The sequence below is a fragment of the Mercenaria mercenaria genome, chromosome 10, assembly GCF_021730395.1.
Source record: "Mercenaria mercenaria strain notata chromosome 10, MADL_Memer_1, whole genome shotgun sequence".
NCBI classification, from domain to species: Eukaryota; Metazoa; Mollusca; class Bivalvia; order Venerida; family Veneridae; genus Mercenaria; species Mercenaria mercenaria.
Genome location: NC_069370.1, coordinates 49,144,861 through 49,158,069, shown reverse-complemented (window position 1 = coordinate 49,158,069; position 13,209 = coordinate 49,144,861). Strand labels below are relative to the sequence as shown.

The 13,209-nt window shown below is 34.9% G+C and overlaps 2 long non-coding RNA genes across 5 annotated transcripts; both read left to right on the top strand.

Annotated features, from left to right (window-relative positions):
* The first annotated feature begins 179 nt into the window (after positions 1–179).
* LOC128559912 (uncharacterized) lies at positions 180–2,464 on the top strand. Of its 2 annotated transcripts, none has more exons than XR_008372762.1 (5): positions 180–283; positions 515–565; positions 1,100–1,149; positions 1,600–1,678; positions 2,092–2,464. It is a non-coding gene; the product is annotated as an uncharacterized LOC128559912 (long non-coding RNA). The 2 variants fall into 2 exon arrangements; XR_008372763.1 differs by having other exon boundaries at positions 209–283; positions 519–565.
* Positions 2,465–6,406: 3,942 nt separating this feature from the next.
* LOC123561632 (uncharacterized) lies at positions 6,407–9,848 on the top strand. Of its 3 annotated transcripts, none has more exons than XR_006688471.2 (5): positions 6,407–6,527; positions 7,154–7,213; positions 8,563–8,612; positions 9,330–9,419; positions 9,667–9,848. It is a non-coding gene; the product is annotated as an uncharacterized LOC123561632 (long non-coding RNA). The 3 variants fall into 3 exon arrangements; XR_006688472.2 differs by lacking the exon at positions 6,407–6,527 and adding an exon at positions 6,940–6,982; XR_006688473.2 differs by lacking the exon at positions 6,407–6,527 and adding an exon at positions 6,978–7,015.
* Positions 9,849–13,209: the final 3,361 nt, after the last annotated feature.

Sequence of the window (13,209 nt, the reverse complement as noted above, 5' to 3'; positions counted from 1 at the left end):
TAAGAACTACGTTTCTTTGGGTGTGCTGACATCGCTCTAAAATGGCCGTGGTATGCAATGTATTTCGAAATATTATGGGGGTATATGTGATCAAAAACTATATGAGAACCAGAGCGGTTTAAATATTTTCCTAAATATCTAACGTTTATTGTATTCATCAATTATGTATTCTGTTTACTTTGAAAGGATAACCTCCGTTCATGGTCACTCGGGCGTTGCATATAGGAATTTAAAGTGTGTTAGTGTGTTTTTATTTATCGGCTGAAGAAACACATTTTGAAAGGTAAGCTATATTTTTGTAAGATGAGTTACAGCAATATCGAATTAGGTTATGCTATTTATTCACTTTTAGTTCATGTTATTTGAAATAGTATGTGTGTTAATTGTTTGATCTCAATTTAGATCATCGTCTATTAGATCTTTCTTTTACATGTTTCTCTCATTTTAATATCTAATTACTACAGCCATTTTGTTATCGTAATGCATCATGTATTGCTATTATTTCTTCTTTCAGGCAGAAATATGAAGGTTATGCTGTTTGTTTTGTCAGTCCTTTTGCTTCTCGGTAAGATCATTTTTGTCTGGTTTAAAGCAATATAAAATTGAGAGGGAGATAAATGGTGTCTTCAATCCTCATGTGAATGTTACATCGCAAAATTGGGAATTTTCAATTAAACTTGTTTCGACTGAGTTTGAATCAATACATAAAGTACTGAGAAACGAATTCGTAACAATAGACAATTATCACTTTAATGCGTTGTTTGAATGTACTGATATATGTACATTTTGTATTTATGGACAAGATAACGGAATTAATCTGCTCGTCTGTCTCTATCTACAATTAGTACCAGCCCCTCTTGTAGATCTAAGTAAGAACAATTCAATGTCTTGCTGATATTTTTAAGCTTCATACAGAATGTGTGTCTGTACAAGATTTGTCAGAATAGAACCTTAATTGAAAATATATTCACACCTTGTGTAGTAACATAGAGCTGACACAATTTTGTACGGTCTTTACGATTACAAACTCTAAAGTATCTTTAAGAAAGCTAAAATTAATAGTCAAACCATTGATGTTGCCGTTTGTTTTGTTATGTAGCTCAAGCATTTGCTGACGGTCATGAGGCAGAAGTCGTTGATTCGATAGCGGTAAGTTATTGTAGAGACTAAAATCCGTTTCTTATAATGCCCTTTATTGCTATGAATGTTAATAAGAACGGAAAATTTAAACAGAGAAATATGTTCTTGTAAATACTATTAGATGATTTATATATTAACTGATGTAGACTATAGCCCTAATTTGCAAATCTTTCAAATTTTGCCTAACTGATTATTTCTAAAATTCGTCCTCATATGGCACCAGTGCTGGGAGTTCCAGGAAACCGGATCTTTCATCACAATCGAGCTTAAATAAATTAATATAAACAAAGTGAGCAATTTTCTCATCTGTATGTGTTTAAAGTTGTTGGAAGGCGAATTCCAAAGATTTCTCCTGAAGAAAGAAAGACTTTGTGCTGTGCTGGTTACTGCATTGCTCCTTGCAAATCTGTACCAATGTGCAAGTTGATTACGTTTCTGTAACACTATTTATTATTACAGTCTGGTGCAGGCAACAGTGCCATCTACTTACCTTTGGTGTTGCTGAGTTTTGCTGTAGCTCGCCTGGCTCTTCGATAAGGTATGACCTTGAATTTCATATATATATCTAAATATTTTTTAGTATCCATTTATATTTTATTATCCATTTTATAATATATATGGAGAGAGATATCGTTTAAGACAGTCATGAGCAAGTCGTGTACCAATGGTCGTGAGGTGTGTTGCACATTTCATTACCTCTCATGAACAGACTCAGTCACGCCTAGATGATATGATTACACCAAATTCAATAAATTTTACCTCGGTATAACTCTGTAAAAGTTTTTAACCAAAAACTGTTTTGTATCAATCCATTCTTTTTGTATTAACTTTAATTGATTGACATTTAAATAGATCACACAAAATTAAAAGTGGAATTTATAGAAATGAATATATTTTAGCATTTAAAGTTTAAATTTACTGTGTTGTAGTTAATTTTATCTGTATTTGCAGGATCGTTTATCAAGACACAGCCTGATGTCAACTGGCTTCAAGATTTATCTTCTTTCCTCACTTTTTTTTATATAACATCTACTTGCACCTATTGCGTTTCCTTACATTTCTGCACAAAATATACTACCTACAAATATCTTGTAATTACTCTCGAAATCACGCATTAAATGCGTCAAACTGACCAACAATATTGTTGTATTTAGAGCTTGCCAGGGACTGGACTGTTACTCGTTCGATTAATGATAAAACTATTGTATAAATACTTTACAAGAAAACATCAGTGTTAGGTAGTATTATTTGGACATTTTAGTTTTACTAGCATTGCTGTGCAACTACCAAGACTGTTTTTTCTTTAAATGAAATATCTTTTGAATTATGTTTTTTGTTTTTCTTTTGTCATTGCAGCCTGGTGTGCAGAATTAGCTCTCCTTTGCCTGTTTAACGAATCTATCAGAAGTTTTGTCTCACTGCATAGATTTGTAAATGAAAACATAGAAAAAATAGCTAATTGTATTAGTTTATTTATTTGTTTTGGGTCTAGAACCGTTTTTCAATAGTTTTTCAGTTATGTAAAAGAATCAGTGTTTCCGAATTTTATACCAATACTAACCTCTACCCCACCAGTAACTGCCAACTTCTCCACTAGAAGAAAAGGTGAAGGACGAACTCTCTCAGACATGATGGCTTTTATCAAATCGTCACAGAAAACATATATGCATTTTTGTGTATTATGCAGAAGAAATGACTTTAGGAAGCTACAACATATTTCTTAAAGGTGGTAAATCAGATTTTTGTCAAGTATTGGATTTGTTCAAAACTTAAGCAGCTGATCACTTACACTTGCTTGTGTTCACCAAATTATTAATACACATCAGATTTTCCCTGGCAGTATTTTTAAAATTTGATTTTCCTACCCTAATTTCCACAACTAAGAAAAGTTATTTTAGCATAATTATAAAAGAAATAAACACTTTTGCCTAAGTAATAATCACTTTTATATTAAACCTTTATCAAAGTTTTGCATTTATAAGTACATATTTGCCAAATTTCATTAAAATGCAAGTTTATAAAAATCTTATTACTTTCCTTTGTCTGTCTTGAATCAACCAAGATAGCTTGAAAATGGATGAATTCTCAAGCTACACACTGTTTTAAAACTTGCTTTTTGTTTCAGGTAGTTGAAATATCCCAATATATATCAAATGCAAATGTAAAACTAGGAATTAAATTGAAGTCAAAAGAAGTAGTCCACTTTTTAAATACTTTTATGGGAGGTAATTACCAATCTTTATAAAAAGTTATAAAACATACATTCCAACGAAGTAATGGGTCTCTACGTTTTTAAATAAACCTTTAACAGAATATATGAAAACAGAAAAATGTCCAAAAATGTTTCTCAAATGTGAAAATTGAATTCTATCTTTCGTTAAAATAATGTTATGGTTGAATATGCTAGAATATCAGCAGGCGTGTGTTACAGAACAGACAGAACAGAACAGAGTCCATAGACCTACACAGATTGTTCCGCGAGTCTATTTCAGTGTTTGTTTGTTTGTTAGAGCAAAAACAGAGATCTTACACCAATTTTCTTCTCTCAAAATGTTAATGTAGGTTGATTTGAGTGACAGTCTCAGAGAACTTACCATCTTTCGTTAAAATAATGTTATGGTTGAATATGCTAGAATATCAGCAGGCGTGTGTTACAGAACAGACAGAACAGAACAGAGTCCATAGACCTACACAGATTGTTCCGCGAGTCTATTTCAGTGTTTGTTTGTTTGTTAGAGCAAAAACAGAGATCTTACACCAATTTTCTTCTCTCAAAATGTTAATGTAGGTTGATTTGAGTGACAGTCTCAGAGAACTTACCATAGGTCAGTGGTCGGTTTCTTGCCCATCACCAAATGTTTGGCCTATCCACAAAAAGTAATAAAATATACATATAAAGTCGATGTCACCGTGGCAGTAGCTTGCTAGTGATAACAAAGTAACATCACATGATGTAAAGTGAAAAATGAAAACAAAAATGTGGCTAGATCTACATAGTTACGGCAAGTACACTTGACGTACTTGCTTGACATACTTCTGATAGACTCCGGTGAAGCATGTTAAGAATAACCTATTTCGCATATGTTTTAATGTAAACAGTATCAAAACAAAGTTAAATATAGATTTTGCAAAGTACCGAAACACGTTCTGTTTACTCACCTATATTTGCTGCTACTGGACGGGTAACAAATTGATATATGGTCCGAAGTTAATCAAAGTTTAAGTACAGATTAAACTTTGATTCAGAATAGTTATGTTTTGCTTTTTTTAATTAAACGCTATTTCAAATGAAACTTTTGTCAGAAAATAGATATTCTTGACTTACACGACCCGATTTGTTTTCCTACTAAACAAAGAAGACTGAAACGGTGTGTTTTATGCAACACAATCACTGTTTGTAGGCCTACGTCATAATTATTACGTCATAGCGTGAAATGTCATAGCGGCAGGCTAGAAAAAAACATGCACAACTTCAGATGTTAGGGATCTCGTACTACGGAACAGCATTAGTGGCAGGTGTCTGTTATTTATTAACTCGAAATTTTGAGATACTTAGTCGAAATTTCAAGTTACGTATCTCGAAATTTCGAGTTAGATCTAGATCTACTAAGTCGAAATTCCGAGTTACTAATTAGAATCTACAATAGAAATCTAGTTTAGGCCTACGTTGGTGTATAGGTCCTGGCCAAGTGTATCCATCGGGTAGCCCTAGAGGGTCATATGATTAAGATGACCGGGCAGCGTTTGCTCATAAAAAATATCACTATGAATACAGTTTGAAATCTGGAGCAGCTCTAGAAGCTATGGGGTAGATCATGCATTGGTGTATGGTAGTATATGTACAAGTCGCTACATGTTGGGTACACTATATGGATGTGTAGATAGATGATTACACTTTGAAGAGTCAAAAGTCGTCCGCTACAATTTTGGCCTTTGACAGACGGACAGACGTTCAAATTTTGCGGATAAAAGGGCAAGATACGAAGTCGAAATTTCGTGTTATTAACTCGAAATCTCGAATTAGTAACTCAAAATATCTACTTAGTTACTTGAAATTTCGTCTTGGTAATTCGAAAATCCGACTTAGTAACTCGAAATTTCTAGATACATAACTCAAAATTTCGAATTATTAACTATAAATAGCATACACCTTGCAGTAATGCTCTTCCGTAGATCTCTGAGCTGAAACGAACCCCTTATTGAAACTTAACCAGAAATCGTGCCAGCAATCTGTCACGTTATAACTTCATTAAATGAAAGGTCATGCATGGGCTTACGTGTTACTTTGAGGTAGTTGATCTTCTGCATGTTCGGATCAAAATTTTTTCTACGATTAGCCCTGATTTTTCAAATCTTCAGAATATACTTTGAAAATTCAGCAAATAAAAGAAGATAGGGTAATGTGCTTGGTTTCTTGCTAGACTGATTTTAAAAATTAGGACATCACGCAAGTCTATAGGAAAATCACAATTTTCATAACATTTTCGCGAATAGAATTTTTTCTACGATGTTGATTTTAATGCAACTTCTCACAGTCGTGAATAAACATATGGCCTATAATATATTGAAATAAAATGTATAGGTCCGTCTGCTTGTTTTTGAAATATTTGCCCATGATTAAAGTGATCCGCACATTTCAAGCTGGCATAAAGCCATTATTTTGAATTATTTAACGTGTCAGGCGTTTTAATATCATATTTTAACTTTAGAAAGATAGTTACGTTGGCATTGTAATAAATTTACTCACGGGTTGTCATTAATTCATAAAATGATTGTCATTTCCGTACGAGGAATCCAGGCTTTATTCTACGTTATCCGGATAAATGGCGTTACAAAACAAAAGCAAAACAATGTATAAATCTACTAGTTGCTTCAAAATTCATAAGCAATGTTATGAAGAAATCAAAATGACTCACAAAGCAGAGTAAATTTTAATTTCTTTTACACGTACAACTGGCTCAAAGAGTACTGTTTTTTTTGTGTGATGTGTTTGACCGCAGTTGTGGCCCGACAAATTTATTTATTTTTCTTTTTTTATTTTTTTTTTCTCAATGACGGATCCATTCATATTTTTTTTTGTGATGGTGCTTGCCTCACACCACTTGCTACGTTGCATACTTTAATGCTCAGTGGACCTAATCATAATAGCAAAAACGGGAAATGAACTTAGATGTGACTTGGATATATTCATTTTTAAACCTGTTTCACTGATCTTTTTAATCTACAACAAGTAAGCTGCGGACGAATAAAATTTAATGTATCCGTTGACCCGTGGTAGGATAAATTGTTTACTACCCAGTTCACATGCAGCCAGGCATAGCATATCATTATATTTATACGTGATATACTTCAAAAGCTTCAGGATACTGAAAGATACACATTTCAAGGTATGTAACTATTCTTCTTTCGCAATATAAGCTTCAATTATGTGATTTTTATAATATTACATTAAACATATTATATATCTTCTCTATTTATGTGTTTCGCCAAATTTGCTACGTATGATATAGAGGATAATTGTTGGTTTCGGTGTAATATCACGTTATAATTTCACCGAGTGGGCACCAAAAGTGATATTTTCACGAGTGGCGCAGCCACGAGTGAAAATAACAACTTTTGGTGTTCACGAGTGAAATTACCGTGATATTACATCGATACCAACAATTTTTCTGTTTATTTTATGTCTAAAACTCTACTTTTGTTGTGTTTATTTCAATAAAATGTCGAAACTTGCGGGGAATTTATGAGGAAGCATCGCAAAGATGACGTCATTTTAACGACGTCATCGTCATATTGTTTCCGGCTTTCAGTACGTTCGGTAAACTTTTTGACGCTAATCCGGGTATCAGATTAGATAATTTTCACTAAGTGGCCAGTGAGTTTATCAGGATGTAATTCACCGTTATATTTCGATAAACCACCGAAAAACATAAAATAAATATTCATATTATATTACACATCGACGACTTTTGTTATTTTATGCACATTTTAACCATTTGTTTTCTTCCTTCAGATCTAAAGCTGGAAAAGATGAAGGTTGTACTGTTTGTTTTGTCTGCCGTCTTGCTTATCGGTAAGTTTTTTTGTTTTTTGTTGTTTTTTTTTTTTTTTTTTTTTTTTTTGTTTTTTCTTGGTTAGATTAGCTCTTGCCCTGCTAAATTTCTATAATGAACTTGTCCATCTTTCAATTTGAACAGTACCATCAAATGTTAAAAAGGGGTGCTTACCAATAAATATTATCATATGACACTTTGTATTTTTGACATTCATGTTTTCTCCAGTAACTGGCAAGAAAGTATACTGCTTATTGCGCGTCCATAAGTTATTTTTAAAGTAATCAATTAATTTTTAGTATTTAGTGTTATGTTAATTAACTCTTGCTGCAAATAAAGATGATTTAATTGATTTTAAAATTTTGAAAGATGTATATTTCATTATGTTTTTAAACAGCAATATCGCATATATGACGTATGAAAGACAATATATAGTATTGTAGTGTCACTAATTAATTCGATAGCAGTTTTAATTCTGTAATAATTTTGGAAGGTTTTTGTTGTTCTTTTATGTAATGCAAATTTTGACGTGTACAAATATGAATATAAAGAGTACCATAGTATAATGATACTACTTACTAGTGTACAGGCATATATTTACAGTACCACTGGTTTTATCTTAATTGTAATAATTTATCTTTGCCTTCACGGCCGGGTTACGTCGCCAAATATCACATTTTAAATCAAATTATTTTCTGTTGAATTGTGATGACATTTTGAAATAAGTAAGTAAATTTTGAACATTTACACCTCAGTGCACAGATATAAACGTTTGATATATTCATAATCTGAATAGTTTATAATATTGAGCCGCACCATGAGAAAACCAACATAGTGCATTTGCGACCAGCATGGATCCAGACCAGCCTGCGCATCCGCGCAGTCTGGATCCGTCCTGTTCGCTTTCAAAACATATTGCAATCGGAGAAACCGTTAACGAACAGCATGGATCCTGACGCGGATGCGCAGGCTTGTCTGGATCCATGCTGGTCGCAAATGCACTATGTTGGTTTTCTCATGGTGTGGCTCATATCTTATACAAATGTGACCTACAGAAAAGATCCTTCCTTTTATTGTAATTTATGAGTGTACATAATTTGGCCTATCGCATGATGAGGCAATTTTCTAATAAATGAAAATGTTGTACATAGCCTTTTTGCATCAACACTTTTTCCATATTCCCCTTTGTAGCGCAGAACTAATAAAATGTCTGATAAACGTTGTTCCTTTGATACTTGAATCAAAATACAGTTAGACGCGTGTATGAGCATATTGCTAGAAATTGCAAATAAATATCTACATGATAGCCAGTGTAAAATCTATGCTTGAATAGCTAAACTTTTATGTCGCCATTTATTCTTTCATGTAGCTCAAGCATTGGCTGACGGTCATGACACCACCTATTATCCGCCGATGGTGGTAAGTACCCTGTTTTCTGTTTTATTGGTACCCTTATATTTTGTTTTTGTTGGGGTTAACGTCGCACCGACACAATTGTAGGTCATATGGCGTCTTTCCAGCAGTGGCGTTGGAGGAACACCCCAGGTGCCCCTCCTTGCATTATTTCATCACGAGCGGGCACCTGGGTAGAACCTCCGACCTTCTGTAAGTCAGCTGGATGGCTTCCTCATATAAAGAATTCAACAACCCAAGCGAGGCTCGCACCCACATCGGTGAGGGGCAAGTGATTTGAAGTTAGCGACCGTAACCAATCGGCCACGGAGGCCTCTTGGTAAGAACACTGAGGCAGCAAATATTGTCTGCTAAATTTTCTTTTTGAAATAACAAAGAAAAGATTCGGGTCAAGAAAAAAATATTTGTAATAAAAATATGGTTGTGCAAAAAACAAATATCATTTTTAGCGTCTAGATATAAACTGGAATAAAGCGAAGCGGGGCATGCAGGAACAAGGACTGTTAGATATTAATGTAGTAACTGACGTAGGTCGTGATACAAACGGGCAATATGTTGGTGTTGATAACAAACAGATCTAGTCCGTGCGTTTTATGCTAGGAATTCAAAAGTTTTCGCTATAATAATGCAGTTTTGATAATTGTATTGTTATATGTTTCATAAATTTTTTACAATTATGCCAGCTTAATTTGCTATGACTATATATTTATATTCACTATACAGGATGGGGCAAGCAACATTGGCATCTACTTGCCGCTGTTGATGCTGGCAGCGGTTGTAGCTCGCTTTGCTCTTCGCTAGACGGATGCAAAGGTATAAACTTTAATTATTTGTCTTTGCCACGTATCATTACCTCTCATGTGCTGTGCCCTCGTGAAATTATTACGCCCGACGTATAACCGCTCATCGTGTATAAATAGTGTTAAAACACGGTTTTGCTATAAATTATTTCTTAAATATGGACATTGAAATATTTGAATAAGAAGTTATTGTATTTTTTTCAGATGTCAAATATTATAGTACTTTTAGTTACTTTACTGATCTTCGCATATATTTTCAGGTCGATCTGTGTAGACTGGACACGTCAGATGTCATAGCTTATGAAAACGAATATTTATATCCGCTTTCTTTTCTAACATTTTACTCCTTTGATTAGACTTTCAATGATTATATTACAGTTTTTATGAGTGTTACTACAAAACATGTTCTATTGACTCTTCTTTAAATAAAATGTCTTTTGAATTTTGTTTTTGACTTTTGTCAGTAAAGTATACTGTTCGTGTTTAAGCACACCCATTGGGCATGCACTGAAAGAAAGGACATCATGCTGATAAAAATAATCCGTCACAAGATTTTTCCCACTGTTAATTAATTGAAGACTTAGATGAAAATTATGATAACCTCTTTAGCTAAAGTATACTGTACTATATGATCACGCTGTAGTGGCTGATAATACCGGCCATACAAGGAGATCTAGGTTTGGAGTGGTAGTGTCAGGCGTTCAACCAGAAGTTCTTGGGTACGATGTACGAACAACTGTGTCAACACTGCATATCTTCTTGTATTACATCAGTATCAACTTTTCCAAGACAGTTAAAGTAAGCTTCAAGCTTATTGTTTCAACGAGAATAAAACATCTGGAATTTAACAGTTACATTTTTTCATGATACAAATTATTCAATAAGTTCTGCTTTTAAAATACATAATCTACAGAAATATCCGAACACAACCGAATACCTTTGCAACATGTGACGCTCGAGATTTTCTGTTTCTAGAGAATAACCATGGTTACCTGGTTCGTCTCGCGTACCATGTCGAACATATCAGGAATAAGACTGTTGTTGAAGGACAGTTAAACATTTATAAATGAAAGTAAACATAACCGAGGTATGAACATAAGTTCCTCGTCACAGACAAAGGTTGTAAGGTTCCAACGAGAGGTTAAACTGGGTGCAATTGAATGAATGAAATGCACTTTATAATCATCATCATCATCATCTTTGATAATGGCAAGCAGTCCTGTTGGACTATAATGGCCATGCGTGGGGGTTAGTAAAGTGAAAGATTATCAAGCCTCCCAAGCTACTCAATCCACCCAGGAGGACATTGACAATGTGATACAAAATAGTGCAAAAACCTACTCAAGCCCTTAAAGCCTATACATTGCATAATCTACTATGTACATGGTGAAGAAACAAGAGAGTTAGTACTGTTAAAAGATAAAAGCATATATGTACTGTCTAGGGGATGTGTGGTAACACAGTCAGTCCCGACTTAAACACAGCGTTTGAGTCAGCACTGACTAAGTGCACCGGCAGTGAGTTCCATTCAACTATTGTCCTAGGAAAAATGAGTACTTTATGTAGTCAACTGATGAGTGTGGTATATGATATGCTAGTTGATGGTGATGTCTGGATGTTCTTAATAGTGGATCCATATATTGTAAAGGTATTATGTCAACAAGCCCATAATGTATTTTATGGAAGAGGCTAAGACGGATGTTCTGTCTTCTGCGCTCTAAGGACTCCCATTGTAATTGCTGTAGTAATTGTGTTACAGTACCCGGCGACTTTGAATAGTTGTTGGTAACAAACCTAGCGGCCCTCTTTTGTACATTTTCTAATTTCTGCTTGTCATTTAATTGATAAGGGTCCCAAACAGAAGCACAGTATTCCAAGGAAGGTCTGACTATTGATTTGTAGGCTGCTGCTTTAGTTTCAGGTTTGGCAGAATGTAGATTTCGTTTTAAGAACCCAAGATTTTGACTGGCCTTATTTGTTATTTTGCTAATGTGTGGAGACCAAGAGAGATTAGATGAAAGTTCCACACCGAGATAGGTAGCTTGTTTGACCTCAGACAAGGGTTGGCTGTGTAGAAAGTAGTCAGTCATGACTGGTTTAGATCTAGGTGGGGTAATGTGCATGATGTGGCATTTGTCTACGTTGAAGGCCATCCTCCACTTCCTCTCCCACCCTGCCAGTCTGTCCAGATCTGCTTGAAGGGTATGTGAGTCCACAGCTGAGCGTATTACTCTATAGATGATACAGTCATCAGCAAACAGTCTCACATCCGAACGAACACTGGCAGGGAGGTCGTTTATGTAGAGAAGAAATAGAAGAGGCCCTAAAACGGAACCCTCATTGTAACTTTCAAAATTATGCTTTAACCGTTTGTCTGAAGCTTCTTAAAGAATTTAAGCTAGTGGAGCATTTTTGAAATATATTTGCGATGTATAATGTGTCTTTTTGGACACCTTTAACCGGAACTAGAGCTGTCACAGGGAGACGAATTTACCCCCACAATACGGCCTTGTCACAGTAGTAAGCCAATGTCAAAGTCAACCTCAAAATCAATAGGGGTCATCTGCTGGTCATTATTAACCTCTCTATTAAGTTTCGTGATTCTAGGCCCAAGCGTTCTCAAGTTATCGTCTGGAAACGGTTTAACTGTTCCGGGTCACTGTGACCATGACCTTTGACTTATTGACCTGAAAATAATGAGTTTGTCATCTGCTGGTCATGACCAAACTTCCTGTCAACTTTCATGATCCTAGGCCCAGGCGGTAATGGTTTAACTGTTCCGGGTCACTGTGACATTGACTTTTGACCTACTGACCTAAGAATCAATAGAGGTCATCTTCTGGTCATGATCAACATTCCTATCAACTTTCATGATCCTAGGCTCAAGCGTTCTCAAGTTATCATCCGGAAACCGTTTAATTGTTTCGGGTCATTGTGACCTTGGCCCTTGTTCTACTGACCTCAAAGTCGAACTTAACCTGTATTTTATGATGTTACACCTGTGTACCAAATTTATGATCCTAGGCCCAAACATTCTCAAATTATCATCAGGAAACCGTTTAACTGTTCCATTTTATTGTGACCTTGACCTTTGACCTACCGACTTCAAAATCGATTTAGACCTGTATTTTATGATGTTACATCTGTGTACCAAAATTTATGATCCTTGGCCCAAGTGTTCTCAAGTTATTATCCGGAAACTGTTTTACTGTTACCTTGACCTTTGACCTACTAACCTCAAAGTTGGACTTGGCCTGTATATTATGATGTTACACCTGTGTACCAAAACTTATTTCAATCTGTTAAGTTTTTTCATGAGTTATTGTCCTAAACCTTGAAAACCAACGGACCGACCGACAAGTTCACTCCTATATATCCCCTTAAACTTCGTTTGTGGGGTTATAATAATTTTGTCACGTTCACGCTTCCATTGGAAAAACATTTACTTGCCATCGAAATGTATGTAAATGACACCGACTAGCATCTGAAGAGCGATTATTAGTGAGATGTGTGTTATTGACAAGGACTAAAATCAAGTTAAAGTTATGCCTTGTCTACTGGTAGAGAAGTTTTGAAACTTGCTGAGACGTGTACACATACATGTACGTTTGTGCAATGTATATAAGGCATACAGTAGAGACAATAAGTTAAACAATTGATTTTATTGGTATAGCAGCCATCTATGCTAGAAATCATATTGAGTCATTGAGTGAGGTAAATTTAATGTACTACTGTCTCAAAGAAGTAAGATCAATTGTAAACTCACAAAATTCAAACTTCGATGAACTTTGCCATATTCGCCA